Source organism: Haliaeetus leucocephalus, unplaced genomic scaffold (genome assembly GCF_000737465.1).
Source record: "Haliaeetus leucocephalus isolate CR32 unplaced genomic scaffold, Haliaeetus_leucocephalus-4.0 Scaffold0, whole genome shotgun sequence".
NCBI classification, from domain to species: domain Eukaryota; kingdom Metazoa; phylum Chordata; class Aves; order Accipitriformes; family Accipitridae; genus Haliaeetus; species Haliaeetus leucocephalus.
The window spans coordinates 8,078,571-8,092,880 of NW_010972436.1; positions in this window are offsets into that span (position 1 = coordinate 8,078,571).

Sequence of the window (14,310 nt, forward strand, 5' to 3'; positions counted from 1 at the left end):
AGTTAAAAATTAAGTAAAGCAAAAATAAATTTTACAATTAATGTCCTTTGAACACTTTGTAAAGCCCAGACATAAAAGCCCTTAGATAAAAAGAAATTCCTTATATTCCTATAATAAGTCCTGTAATACCAATTCCTGCGATAAAGAAACAGTCACTGCTATGTTCCGGAGGAAACAGGAAATAGCTGAGAGAACTTTGCACAAAACTTTGCAAACGAAAAAAACACCACCTGCTTCCCATGAGATGACTAGAGAGAAAATTATTTCCTGGTATGTACTACAGAAATCTGGGAATACATAGTTACACTTGCCTTTTGGATGAGTAAATAGTGAATATGTTTTTCCTGTTCCATACTTACAAACAGTAGGGACTGCTGGATTCTACCATATACATGCCCAGCTTAGTAAATCTGATAAATTAAAATTACCTTTCCCAAAAGAAAAAAGGAAACATACAATAAAGAGACTAATTTTTTTAAAGTTATTTGTAAGTTAACTGTAAAAATTGGGAGCTCATAACAGAGGTATTCCGGTGACCAAATTCAGCACAGCCTAGGACCTCCAGAGGAGGAGCCTGGCTGGTAACACCACCATGCAGGAAGCGCACGCCAGCTCTCTGTGTTATCATATGAAAATCTTTTGATGTACATACATTTTTATATACAGCTATTTTGTAGTTAAATCATGACTGAGCACGAAATGGACATAAGGTATGCTGCTGATCCTCCTGCAAGATACTGAGACGCCGCAAAGGCTGATCCAAAGTGCCTCTTACAGAAACAGGAAAGACAGAGCGCACTGTGGTGAGAACAGCAGTGAAAATAGGTGCAGGTGGAGCGAGCCAGTGCAGCAGTGCTCATTCCTGAGAAAGGGCCGAGACGAGGGCCACGGCCCTGACCAGACCTGCTCGCGACAGGCAGGCACCATCGTTACCCACTGCTTGCAGCGCAGGACAGCATTGCCATAGCAAGGACGGGTTATTCAATCTACTGAGTCTCAAACAACCAAACAGCCACTGGGGCAGAGACCAGTGCATCTGAACACTCTGACTCCTCTGTATTTGTCTTTTGGAGTTGGTATTGGATGTGACTAAGACATTGGCCACACGCCTCATGCATTGCTCAAAGAAGAGGGCTGGGTTGCACTTGGTTAAACTGCATAGGGCAGAGGAGATCCTTACCCCTCTATGCTTAATCCCCAATCCCAGTGATTTTGCACAAATCTGTTGTGTGCATGTTTCTCTTTTCTCTTCAAAAAGCCCTGTATACTTGAAACCACTGTCAGTTCAGTGCTTTGGATAAGAAAAACACTGCTTATTATGAATGCATCCGTTTAAATTAGCTTCTGAATGGAGAAGACACCCAGCACTGTTGTCAAAAGTGTTTATACTGATGTGTGCGCACGGATTTGTGTAGGATTTTTCCTCTCATTTTCATAGATAAATGCTGCCTGATTTTCCTCACCAGTTTCTGAAGGACACACCACCTCCTCTGTAACTAGGCTGTGACAGGAAAATGTAATTCAGTAATGGAAATACAGAATCCTTAGTCTTCTTGCAGACAAAGGAAAAGTTTTATTTTTCAACTGTGGCACAGAAGAGTTGGTATGATACTGTGTTTGAAATACCAGACTTAAAACACAGGGATGTATGGAATTACAACTAATTTGTTGTCTCAAAATTACAAAGTCAGGTCTCCAGGAATTAACCTCTTCCGTTTTCTATGCTAGTTTGCTTTTGCATCTATTAGAACATTTTGTATCTGATGCTACTGCTGCACAATGGACTAAACTGTTGACAGAATGGAAAATTTTAGTATAGACAACAGGACTGGCACTGCTGGCTGTAGTTGGTTTTATCTGTAAACTTTCCTGGTTGCATTTATGTTGCAAGAGAAAGACTGGCAGTAGCATCACAGTGATCATGAGCTGTCGGAGACAGTAAATACAGTACCCAGGATGATAAAACTTAGTCCTCTCTCTTAATCCTTCTGCTATCTGTCAAACAACGGATCCTAAAAGGAGTCATGAAACAACTCATCTTCTTGTTACTGTCCATCAATTATGTATGCACATATTTTCCCTTATAATCTGCTACCTGTTTAGTATAGCCTTTAGAAGGTATCACTGGGCCTACTTTTCTCATTGCTGACCTTTATAAACTGCTCTATGGACTGAATCCAGGTGTTCAATTGCTTATTACAATAAACTTCTAATCTTCACTTTTCTACAAATAACCCTACTGTGTCTTAGGAAGAAGAAGACAAACAAGTTTTGTGGAAATGGTTTCAGGCTAGTTTCAATAGTCACGAGAAGAAAAATTCTGGACACATTTTCACATAGTATTTTCCTAATTTTTCATCATAATCATTTGCAATGACAGCATAATCTCTTTCATACATAGGCTCAGCTATCTAAGACACCTGAAGCAGGTGGAATTCATCTCATATAATGTAGTTATCTAAAACGTAGGCATGCCTAGCTAAACTACTCACCCAACATCCTCACTGTGGTCAGCACAGAGAAATGGATGCATTAGGGTGCAATTAACTTGATCTAGTCTAGAGTCTGATGAGAATCCCTAGACTCTCATTGACACAGAGAAAGCCTAAACCAATTATCTCCCAGTAACAGTTCTGCAGAATCCAATTCTTAATTGATATCTTATGCAATCTGGCACAGCATACACTAATCGATTTTTGTTGATTACATTTATCGCCAATAGCTCCAGGCTATTTCAGAAAACAGCTACCAAACACAGTCCCAACAGATCCCCCCCCTCCCCCCGCCTTGAAAACCATTACTTTTGGAAACAAAACTTCTGTTACATTCAAAAATTTCTGTTGATTTTATTTTTCATACTAATTCAGAATGGTATCTGAGCGGATAGCATTTCTTAAGAAAATGTTGAGAACATTGACAGAAGTTCCTATGAAAGCACAAATCATTGACCCAAACTACAACGGAACTACATCTAAAATAAACTCTGAAGGCAACCATCTGCCTTTGTACTCTCATCAACACTTCCCAGCCCAGTGCCAGGATGGCTGAGAAATCAGTGAAGTGTGTCTGCTTACAGTCCTGATACAATCTCTGTATTTAAAGTATGCCCAATTCTGTTTCCCTGAACAGCAGCTGATGTGTACAGTATACCAGTGAACCCTTGAGAAAGTTAAATTGTGCTGACCATCAGAAATGAGGGCTCTGCCGCTTCTATCTCCATCACTGATACACATAGCTGAGGAAGAAAAACTGAGCATAAAAGTCCTGTTCAGTCTCATACCGAGTGCTGCTGCTTTAAGTTCCCTCTCCTCTTCTGTGTAGACTGCCAAAACCCCTGCACCCACTCTGCTACATTCTGTTTATATTTCTCCCACCCATTTCCTATTACCTTCATGGTCTTAATGCTAACCTAGAATAGAAGACTGGTATTTTTGGTCATCAGGCTGATAATCTCTGTTTACTAAGAATTTTTCAATTTTTAGCTCAGCTAAATCTGGACAGAATTTATTTTTAATTTCTGTAAGCCCCATTTCTGTTTACAGTGTCATAGCTTTATTCATAGATAAATCTCAAATACCACTTAATCATCATTACACAGTAAGATCTTGTATATCTCAGCCACTCCACCCAACACTGTCCTCATACAATGTATGAAACATTCCTGAATTATGTGGCATTATTTTCCTAATTGTTTCAAATAATGCCATGTTGCGCTGCTAAAAGGTGATTAGAAATGACTCATTACATGAACTGGATTAATAAAACCTTTTCAAATGAACTTATTTTGCATCTTATTACATTCTCCTACTTTTTACCCTGTTTTATGACTTTATTACCCTGGATCTTTGGTTTTCATTTTGCCTTTTATGCATGCCCTATATAGAAGATCATTGCAAGAGTCTGGCAGAGACTTTTGAAGGCAGTGTGCTACACAAACGTGCCTCCTAACATAACAAGGTGCCCTTCGACTGCTCCCTGAGTAAGTTCAATTTTTGCTGTGCAACTGGCACTGGCTGTTCAGAGACTCCCAAACCTCTGATAACCTGGCTTGTCAACACTTGTGCAGCATCATTTTCTCCTGCCACTGTTCCCAACAGATTCTGTCTCTCCTCTCCTTCCAGATACTTGTTGAAGTCTTTTGTGGAAGCCACTCAGTTGCAGTCCGAGGGATGTACTTACTATCTGTCAATCCAGCTGAACAACTAAAGTGAGAAAAGAGACCAAAATGGTCTCCAGCACAATTCAGTAAACTGGAGACTCCATTTACTTTCCCTAATTAAGGAAAATCAGTGCCATTTTTATAAACTTTGTCTCAACAATTATTTTTTTCAAATATTGTCAGAGAAAGATTGGCCACTCACTTCTCACCCTCCAAAATGTGTCCAAATTAACTTTTAGCAGCTAACTGCTTCCAGTTACTGGCAGTGGTGAGAACCACCATTATGTAGGTTATTGCCTCTCTCTTTAAGAATAGAATAGTCTAGACTATTTCAGCTTGAAGAGACCTACAATGATCATCTAGTCCAACTGACTGACCAATTCAGAGCTAACCGAGTTAAAGTATGTTGTTAAGGGCATTGTCCAAATGCCTCTTAAACACTGACAGGCTTGGGGCATCAACCACCTCTCTAGGAAGCCTGTTCCAGTGTTTGACCACCCTCTCGGTAAAGAAATGCTTCCTAATGTCCAGTCTAAACCTCCCTGGCATAGCTTTGAACCATTCTCTTAAGAAGCACTCTCTCTTCTCTCCGTCATTTTCTTCCTCTGTTGTGATTTTAGTATTAAGTTCCAAATTTAAATGTTAGAAGGAGATGAAAGTATTACATCACAGTTTTTCAGTGATAAAGATATTATGTCAATGAGAGTGGACTTACTACAGTTACCTAACTGGTTATATATTTGTAGGATTCTCTAGAGAAAATTCTATTTCCCAGGACTACCTATCTACCATATACAGGTTTGGAAGAGACATACAGAAAGATACTTAAATCTAAGTTCTTGATGTAATAATCTCAGCACTTTTATTAAATACTTAAGAATCTTTTGCAAAGTTTTATGGTTGAGAAAGATTATTAGATTATTAGCGCTCAAGCACAACAAAACAAGATTTTTTTTCCTAACTGAACACTAGTTTTCTCCAGCGGGTTTCAGCAGTTCTCTGCTGTTCCTAACTCCTTGTTCATAAGTCTGCTATATATCCAGAGGAAATTGTTCAACTTCCTGATTCGATCCCTTCTTTAATATGGTTTAATGCATGGTTTACATTGTTCTGAACTTTGGCCGAGTCAGAAGCTGCAAAATGGAGAAATGTTTTTCCTACAAGATCACACAGACATCGAGATGACATGTCTGCTGGGACATCCCAGTACTCCATGAGCCAGGGACTGAGAACAGGGCTTCATCAAAGACCAGCTGCTGCTGACAAGTAAGCTTTTATTTCCACCTCCTGGATCCGCAAAGCAACTGATGGCCTCGGGGAAGGGTCCTCCCCATCCTGGGCTACTTTCTAGATCTCCCCCGTGACTCTGGCCAGTGGGCTGAGGAATGACCATCAGAGAGCGCATCTTCCGCACAGTAAAAGAGCCCAGATTCGGTGCGTGCCTTGAAGACTGGCACAGGCTGCCCAGAGAGGTCGTGGAGTCTCCAGGCCTGGAGATACTCACAGTCCTGCTCAGCACCAGGGACTGGGCTAAGAGATTTCCCTTTCCAACCTCAAGCCCACGGCGATGCCGTGACTCGGCCATCCTCCCTACTGCACGGGCAGCCGTGTTGGTGTCTGATATGGCTAGCCAAGCCTCACAAAGCAACGGTGCCCCAAAGTGAAGGGAGACTTCCTAAACCCCTCTTCTGCCCTGCGCTGCCCTCCACCACGCACAGCCGCCGGCTGCCCTACACCTCAGTAATGTGCAGCCCTGGGCTTAAAGACGCCCAGCCTTCCCCAACGCTGGGGAGCACGGCGCCCTGCATGCCAGCCTGGGGGCTGCACGGCCCGCACCCCTCCGTCCATCCCTCGCTCTCGCTTCCCCCCACACTCGCACCGCCGGAACGGGCCCCGCGCCCCCTCCCCGCCGCCCGAGGCGCACTGGCAGGCAGCGGGGAAGCCCTCCCTGCCGCCTCCGCGGGCGCTGCCGGAGCCGGTCAGGCTCACTGAGGCTGGGGGTCTCTCTTCTTTCACGGTCGGGGATGGAGGGCAGGCGAGGGCGATGAGAACAGAGCAGCGGTGACACCGACCGAGCGGAGCGGCCGCGGTGCAGCCGGGCTCGCTGCGCGGGGCGCCGGCGGCTTCGTGCCCGAGATGGCGGCCGACGCGCGGAGCGCCATCTTCGGCCGAAGCCGGCGGCCGCCATCTAGCGAGCGAGCGGCAGGCTGCGGCCGGGTAGCCAGGCCAGGGCCGGTTCTTCTGCTTCGGTGTTGCGTTGTTTTGAACGGAGCAGACGCTGGCAGAAGCCAAAGATGACATCTGTGGCATGACAGCAGACTTTCTTCTGTGCAGGGCAAGGGGGCACCATGTGAATTACCTCAGCTGGAGCAGTCCAGGACGTCCCTGCAGAGGAAGGCAGGTTGCGCTCTCCTGTGAGGGACTGCCAACCCGGCGAGCGCAGGGTTTGCTCGAAACAAAATGGGTAAGACCCTGAGAGGCAGAAGCTGGAGGCCAACAAATGAGCTACAGTGGAGATGAGCGGGAAGTGATTCAGATTTCGTAATTACTTTTTTAGATGATGAATGAGATAATGTCCTGGTCTTTTCTCTCCAGCTAGAATTGTCTCTTTTTCTAGTCTAATGTGGTGTGCACAATTTTTTTCTTATAGTTCTTATGTTTAACTTTTAAGTGAAGTGGAAGTAGTAAAATGCTGATAATTTTCTTCTGTTTCTCTTTTGTTTCTTTTCTTTTTTTTTTTTTTTTCCCTTCTCAAAAGTCTTGTGGGACTATCACTTTAACGTTCCAGGTAGGCATTTGTCATCATATACGATATTAGGGTCAGTTTGTACAATATTAGCAACAGAGGACAAACAGAGGACGTGGATGATTCACTGTTGGTTCTGGTAATCAGTTAATTATGTGACAAATCAAAAACCGTGTGTCTCAGCATCTCCCTCACTAATAAAGGGATAATAATGGGTGTTTATCTCACAAAAGCATCTCAAGATCCGTTAATTGCTTTAAAATCTTAAAACTGAAAAGTCTACAAAAATGCGAAGAACATTAGCTTATTATCATTAGTGACGCAGAACCGACAGGAATTCTCCTGGCTCAATTTCAGAAACTTGTTTACACACCAGACTTGCCCCCTTGGGGATATAAATACAGCCACTTTTATTTCCAACCTTTTTGTCTTACTGTCAGGATGAAGATATCTCACTACATGACTAGTCTTTCTGTAAATGTCCATTTACTGTCTTTCAGTAAATGTCCATTTTGTTGTTTTTATGTTTTTCCAGACTTTAATGAGGTACATTTATTTCTTTACAGATTTTCCAAGAGTGAAATGGAATTGCACTTAGAAGCAATATGACTTTGACACATGAGAAAGCATCAGTGTAATTGCTAACAGTACTTCTCCTTTTTTGTTGTTCTTTTAACTGTTCACTAAGATGCTATTGGCTACAACAGGTGGAGAGACTTCAAATAAAGAAAGCAGTAATAAGGGAAGACTTCAGTTACCTGCACATAGATTTGTATTTATCATATGGGCTATCATGCAGACAGCACATGTACACGTACACATACATCACTGCTTTTTGGAGCAAAAACTCACAACAGAAGGTTAATCCATCCCAAGAACCCAGGGCCTTGGTTGTGATATGCTGGGTGAAGGTCACAGTAATACTGATCACATTCTCCTCAAATCTGACATACTTTAAGAAAAAAAATGGAAAAAATATCCTAGAAGTTGTTCTAAAAGAACTCGGAATTGCTGTTTGCTCTAGTACATAACCTGTTCTTGAAAACAGCTCCAGTGCAAAAGGAATAGCAAGTCACAAATACCACATCAGTCTGTAAAACAATCTGAGCACTATAAGACAGCTAATCTAATTTTCTCTGAGGTAGATGGGTAAAATCAGTAATAAGGAAAGAATTATTAAATACCTATGATAGTTTATAGAAAAGTAAATGTGGGCTTTCTATGGGAAAATCAGGCCTAACAACTCTACTAGAAGGACCCAATAAACATGGAGAATATAGATCATGTGCTATTCAAAAACTCCTGAGTCACCTGGAACAAAGAGCTAATGACGGTGTTTATTGATTACTCATAATTATTCATGATTGTCAAAATTAAAACTTGACTATGGACACCTGCAGAAGATTTGTCAACTGCTGAGTTATGAGATAATAAAATGGAAACTAAATTTAGTGTTATGAAAGTGAAAGTAATGTAATTGGGAAAATTAACAAAAAAAATGCATGTGCAGTGACAGCCAGTGAACAAAATGATCAACGTTATGGGGTTACTGGATGCAACAAGGTTAAATGCACAAGGAGCTTTCAGTTATAAGACAAGGTAATTAAGGGTGAATATTATGGATGCCTGTAAAATCGCAAGCTTTTTCATTGCCATGGGATGGCATATTGTCAACAATGGATTTGCCATGTTTCTGGAGGATAGGTCCACAGGGGCTGTTGAATACAGTGGGACGGCGAGCTAAACGTCAACAGTCATCCAAATGTGACCTCTGGCTCAGGAGGTTCCTGAACCTTTAATTCAATGAAAACAGGATGATGTAGCAAGGAAGAATTATTCAGTATATGCTTATTTGTACACTCCTGTAAGTGTCCATTATTAGACTCTGTAAGAGAGAAGACAATTTTTTAGATGGACTTCTGGTCAGAACCACTATAGTACTACTTGTTCTATTAATTCTTATTGTTATTAGTAGCAAAGCTGAAAAGAAGTGAGCTTCACTCAGCTAAAGAATAAGCTTCAAGTTCTTGAGTATCTTGAGTATGGCTCTATGACATATCTTTTAAATAAACATGTTGGATGCCTGAAATATTTCTAAAAGGTACATGACTCTCAGCTATTGCATATGTACACTGCTGTTTTGGAAAACAGTGACATTCGAGCAACAGACTGTTGTCTTCATCACTGCTTTCACAAAAGCAGGTGTAGTGTCCTTTCAGAGACATGAAGAGATTAAATACCTTGTACTGAGTATCTGAGAGTGGTATGAAATGTACTTCTGTCTCTTGCATGCGTCTACTGGTGTGATTCCTACAAAGTGTTTCTTTTACTGTCTAAAATACTCAGCTAACTTTCCTTTGTCTGCCACTCAGGAACTCTGACAGTTTATAGCAATGTTTAATTTTGTCTTGGGAAAGAAAATGTAGCTTTTCATAAGACATTGCCATGTGTATTCTGCTGAAGAAAATGTACACTCAAGTTCCATGCTTGCTTACTTGATGGTTTTCCAGCATTTGAAGCACAAACCTGAAATACGATCTGTTTATTTGTATGGAACCATTCATGGAGACAGATTTTACAGACTAACCAGAAGGCCCTTTCTGCAACTCTAGAGGCACAAACATACTGTCAGGAGTGGCTTCTAGCTCTGTTTACTAAAAGACTATCTTGAGGACTTCAGTACTAGTGCTTTAATAGGAGCTCAGAGCATGAGTAGAAATCCCTATGTTTGGTGTTCTGAAAAATGTTGAGTGTTTGACTTTATTATAATTGAAGATACTGCTTTTCCATTGATTCAGGTGCTTAGCAAGTATGTAGGGCTATGCCATATTGCTTGTATTCAAATAAATATTTATATAGCACAAGTGATTCATAGATTACAAGGCCAGAAAACAGCATGATAATTAACTGCTTTAATCAGAGACCAGAGATTGTAAGACTTATGTGAATCAATTCTTGTCAAGCTACTTTTCTACCTTATCTCTTGGTTATCTTATAAGGAGATTACACATTTCCCCATTACCATCAACAACAGAAACAAACATAAAACAGTCTCTCAGTTTTGTTTTTGTAGCGTCAGCTTTTCTTCAGAAATATGCTTTCTTATTTCCTACAAGATTTCTTTTCTGGGCCTTTTATTGCTTTTCACTTACCTTAAAAACATTCTTTAAACTTTGCCTTTGGGACTAAGTAATGAACCTTCAACACTGTCTTTACCTTTGCACCATGCTGGAAATACAGAACAGGCTAATTTGTCCTTCAAATCTAAGGATACTTAGAATGCTGATTGCTTAACCTATAAAGACCTAGGATAGGACAACTAATAATGTTTTTCAGCATAGAAGCCTTCTAACCACCATCCATTCAACCACCTTATCACTTATTCAGACATGTGTGTCTTCTGATGAGGTGATGCGCTGATTTTTTTTTTTCCATTTTTTTGCTGTTCCATCATCCCTGTCATTTCTCAGGCTTTGCAGGAAGAAGCCAGCTGTCCTACTAAATTAACAGTCTTTTCAGAAGGAAATCAACCTCAGCTTTCTTTTAACCAATAAACTTACAGCCTCCTGAAATAAACAATGTACTCTATATCTAGCTATGTGACCACAAATATAGATATCTAAAAGCTGTCTGTATCATCAGAAACATCAATTGCTGTGTCAGCACTTCTGTTTTTTCCCCCATAACTGCAGTTAAAGGGAAGTGAGCAGCTGAAGAAATAATTTCCTACTCTTACTGAATAATGTGAATTGGAAAGTATAATATTGCATCTAAAAGTTCTAGTGGAATTGGAACAAACCCATTATTTCACAGTATTATTTCTTCTCATTCCTCCCAAAAATGTTTGTGGATTTTATCCTCTAAAGCATGTATTAGGAAACACATTTCGTAGTTACTAACATGACTATACAGTTATTTCACTGGGTACATAATGGACTGTGAGAAAGGCTTTCCAAGCAATTGGGGTCCATCTTGCCTGTGACCACCATTGAAAAAGGTTCTTGGAGTTCAATATGATTTTAACTATCCTAAGAAAGCCTTGGTTTGAAAAATGCTAGTCTCAAAAATGCCTATCTACTCAACCTTTATCTATATGATCACACCTTTACATTCAAAAATTCTCAGATATTGAATTGTACCAATATAGGAATGAAGAACAGGTGACTGGAAATAATTCCAAGCCAAACTGAATGCTGTGGAATCGATCTAAAAAGGGTTTAAAGCCATACTACAGCTTCTATGGAAGTGCATGTGCATACATGCACATATACTGTAAATCAATTCAAACAGCTGAGAAGCCTTTTTGCAAGTGAAGCTTTGCCTCTCCAACCAATACTTTATACCTGCTGTGTGCTGTAGTAAGGAAAACAAAAGAATGGAATACATGGATTTATATAGTTTATACATCTCCTTCATCCAGCTGACGCTTGTACTGATCTCTTGAAGATGTTTAGAAGATGTAAGCCTGTCAAGATTGTTGACATCTCAGTACCGATAGGCAAGTAAAACCACTGTATAATTCAACTTCTCTGAAAAGGCTCCTGCATGCTTCAACATGTGTATGCTGTAGGAGAAAATGAAAGGAAAATGAATATACAAAGGCTGATGAAAGTAGATTAAATAATTACATTGCAAAGTTACTGGGCATTCCTGAGTCATACTGAAATGATTATTTTTCTTGAAAAACTAAGGCTGTTTAAACAAATTCTGCTTAAACAAATGGTGCTTAAGGTGCTATCTCTTCATTTGACTGGAACATGTTTACTGAACAGGTTTGAATAAATAATAACAAAACTGACTTTGTCACGGACAAAACATTTAAGAAAAAATAGGAATTTTGAGGCAAATCATCTATTAGAGGTAGACTATATTTTCCTCTCATTTATCTCATTAGTGCTTTACGTGTTACTTTTTACTTTAGGTACCAGATATTTATTATTCAATTCAAATAATTTGAAATGAGTGGGAAACATGACAATTCTTATTAAATCAAAGACTGTTTTGTTATAATAATTGGAACTTTTAAATTAATATAGTAGTTTACACTCCTGCTTTCCTGTTACTTTTTTCCCAACTGCAAAGAAGGATCATATCATATGGGTTTCATGTTGAGTAATCAAAAGATTATGTAAAGAAATAACTATTTTATTTTCAATTGCAAACCAGAAAGTCTAGCACACTTGCTTTCAGGGAGAATTTGCAATCTTAAGCTATGGCTAAATTCCTTTTTTAGAATCAGAATCAAGCTTTACTGTACATCTGTGGCAAACTGTGCATAATTTCATGATATTCTCAATTTTCTAAAGAGTATTTCTTCTCTTCTGTGTTGAACACTTGGAAATTAAAAAATCTGCTATAAAAGGAAAATAGGAGATAGGAAGTTTACACAGGGAAAGTTATTTCAAATTCAAAAAAGTAGAGAAGAAGGATTTCCAGTGTTGCTTGTATCCTAAGAATGTAGGACCTCCTGATCTCAGTCCAGGTCTCCCAATACTGTGTAATAGGTCTTCAATCAAGACAATCCCCCAAGAGTGTCCATTCTAACAGTAACAGGTAAAAATCTTTAGAGAGAAGAAACTGATTTCAAAAGATTTTTTTTTCCCCTTTCAAAGGTCTTCTAATCCTTCTATTTCAGAGAAAAAATAATTCCACCAGAAGTTTCATCTCTTGTTGAATCTTGTCCAAGATTTAGGGTCTTTTTTTCTGAAATGATCAGGACCTAAAGAATTCTCAGCTGGGCATTATCCCAAAAGATTGCATGTGTTGAGGCAGGCAGAACTAAAGTTACAGCTTGCTGAATAGCTAACAGATATAGAATCATAGAATCATTTAGGTTGGAAAAGACCTTCAAGATCATTGAGTCCAACCACCAACCATGCCCACTAAACCATGTCCTGAAGTACCCCATCCACTCGCTTTTTGAATACCTCCAGGGATGGTGACTGTGTTTGTCTCTATGAAAACTAAACACTGCCCCCCCCCATTTGTTTATTTATTTACAACCTGTTCCCGTATTTGTGTATATCCACTTTGAATCTATATACTGTGCCTTAAACAAAGGGCAAGCAGAGGGATGCTACAAAAGACTGAGCAATCCCAAAGTCTAGGTGAAGCAGAAGGTGGATGTTTTGCAGAGGAGGTGATGCAAGAACTGTTCAAAGAGGAGAGTTGTAGCAGCTGGGTATTGGGACAAATTAGAGCCCAAATTAAGTAAAAGGAGTATCCTGGGGGGTGGCCATCAAAAGAAATAAGAGTTGTATCTAAGGAAAAATAGGAATAGGAAAAGTAGTTAGGGGAAAGGCTTGAGGTCAGGGCAGATGGAATCAGGGATTTGTTGTGTCAATGGGACTATGCACCTCACAGGGGCAGCACTGCAGGATTTCTCATTGTCACGTAGTTAAATTATCCAAAATGTTTAATATTGGCTGTATTGCACAACAGTTTGATCTGTGACAGTTTTTAGATATGAAGTAAGTAGATAAACTGAAGGAGAAGAAATTGGCAGCGGGACTTGTGGAGATAATTACAGTAGCTAGAAAAAGGATTTTGCAGGAAGATAGAGAAGGTTAAGAATAACAGGAGTGTTGGAGAGAGCTGTAGGACAACTTTCATAATTGCTGGTTTCCTGATGTGCTATTAACTGTATGGCTATGAAACCCAAGTCATGATGCAGTTTAAAAGGCAGCTGAGCCCAGTTGTTAAATTGCTGAAGAAAATAATATTCATACATGAATGTACTAGTAACTTACAGGGCAAGGTTTTAGGATTCTGTTTGGTGTGAATATATTTTTGTGAATATATCTTTTCTTATACTTTTAAGAGCTTTCTAGCCATTGTCAGGTTTTTTGGGTTGTTTTTTTTGGCGGGCGGGGTGGGGGAGGTTTGTTTTGTTTTGGCTTTTTTGTGTCTGTAAATGCAAAAGAAAAAGTATCTTTGGACCAAACAAAAATCCCTGTAGTAATATCCTCTCTTGCTCTTTGGTTGCTATATTTTTCCTCCCTGGAAACTAAAAAAGTCAAGGAACACTGACTACTTCCAGTCATAATTAGTTTCAGGTTTTATCCTTGTTTGTATACAAAATTGAATCAATCATTACCTTAGTTCAGTCTATTGCATAGGCACCCTCATATTAATCGAAATGTAGCTTGACTTTTAGTCAGTCTAAAATGAAAAATGCAAAGTTTCTGTATATCGCAATAAATGATACTCTAACCTTTTTTTTTTCAAGTTTAGCAAAACCAGTTTAAATATCACATTCAAAACTGAAATAATAAATACACATGTAAACAAGGCTGTAACCATGTACAGCTGCTGCCTGAGAAATATATTTGAAATTCACTGCTAAAAATGGAGGCTTGCCTAATGTAAACTGGGTTTATTTGTGCTCCTGTGTAGGCTCTGCTCA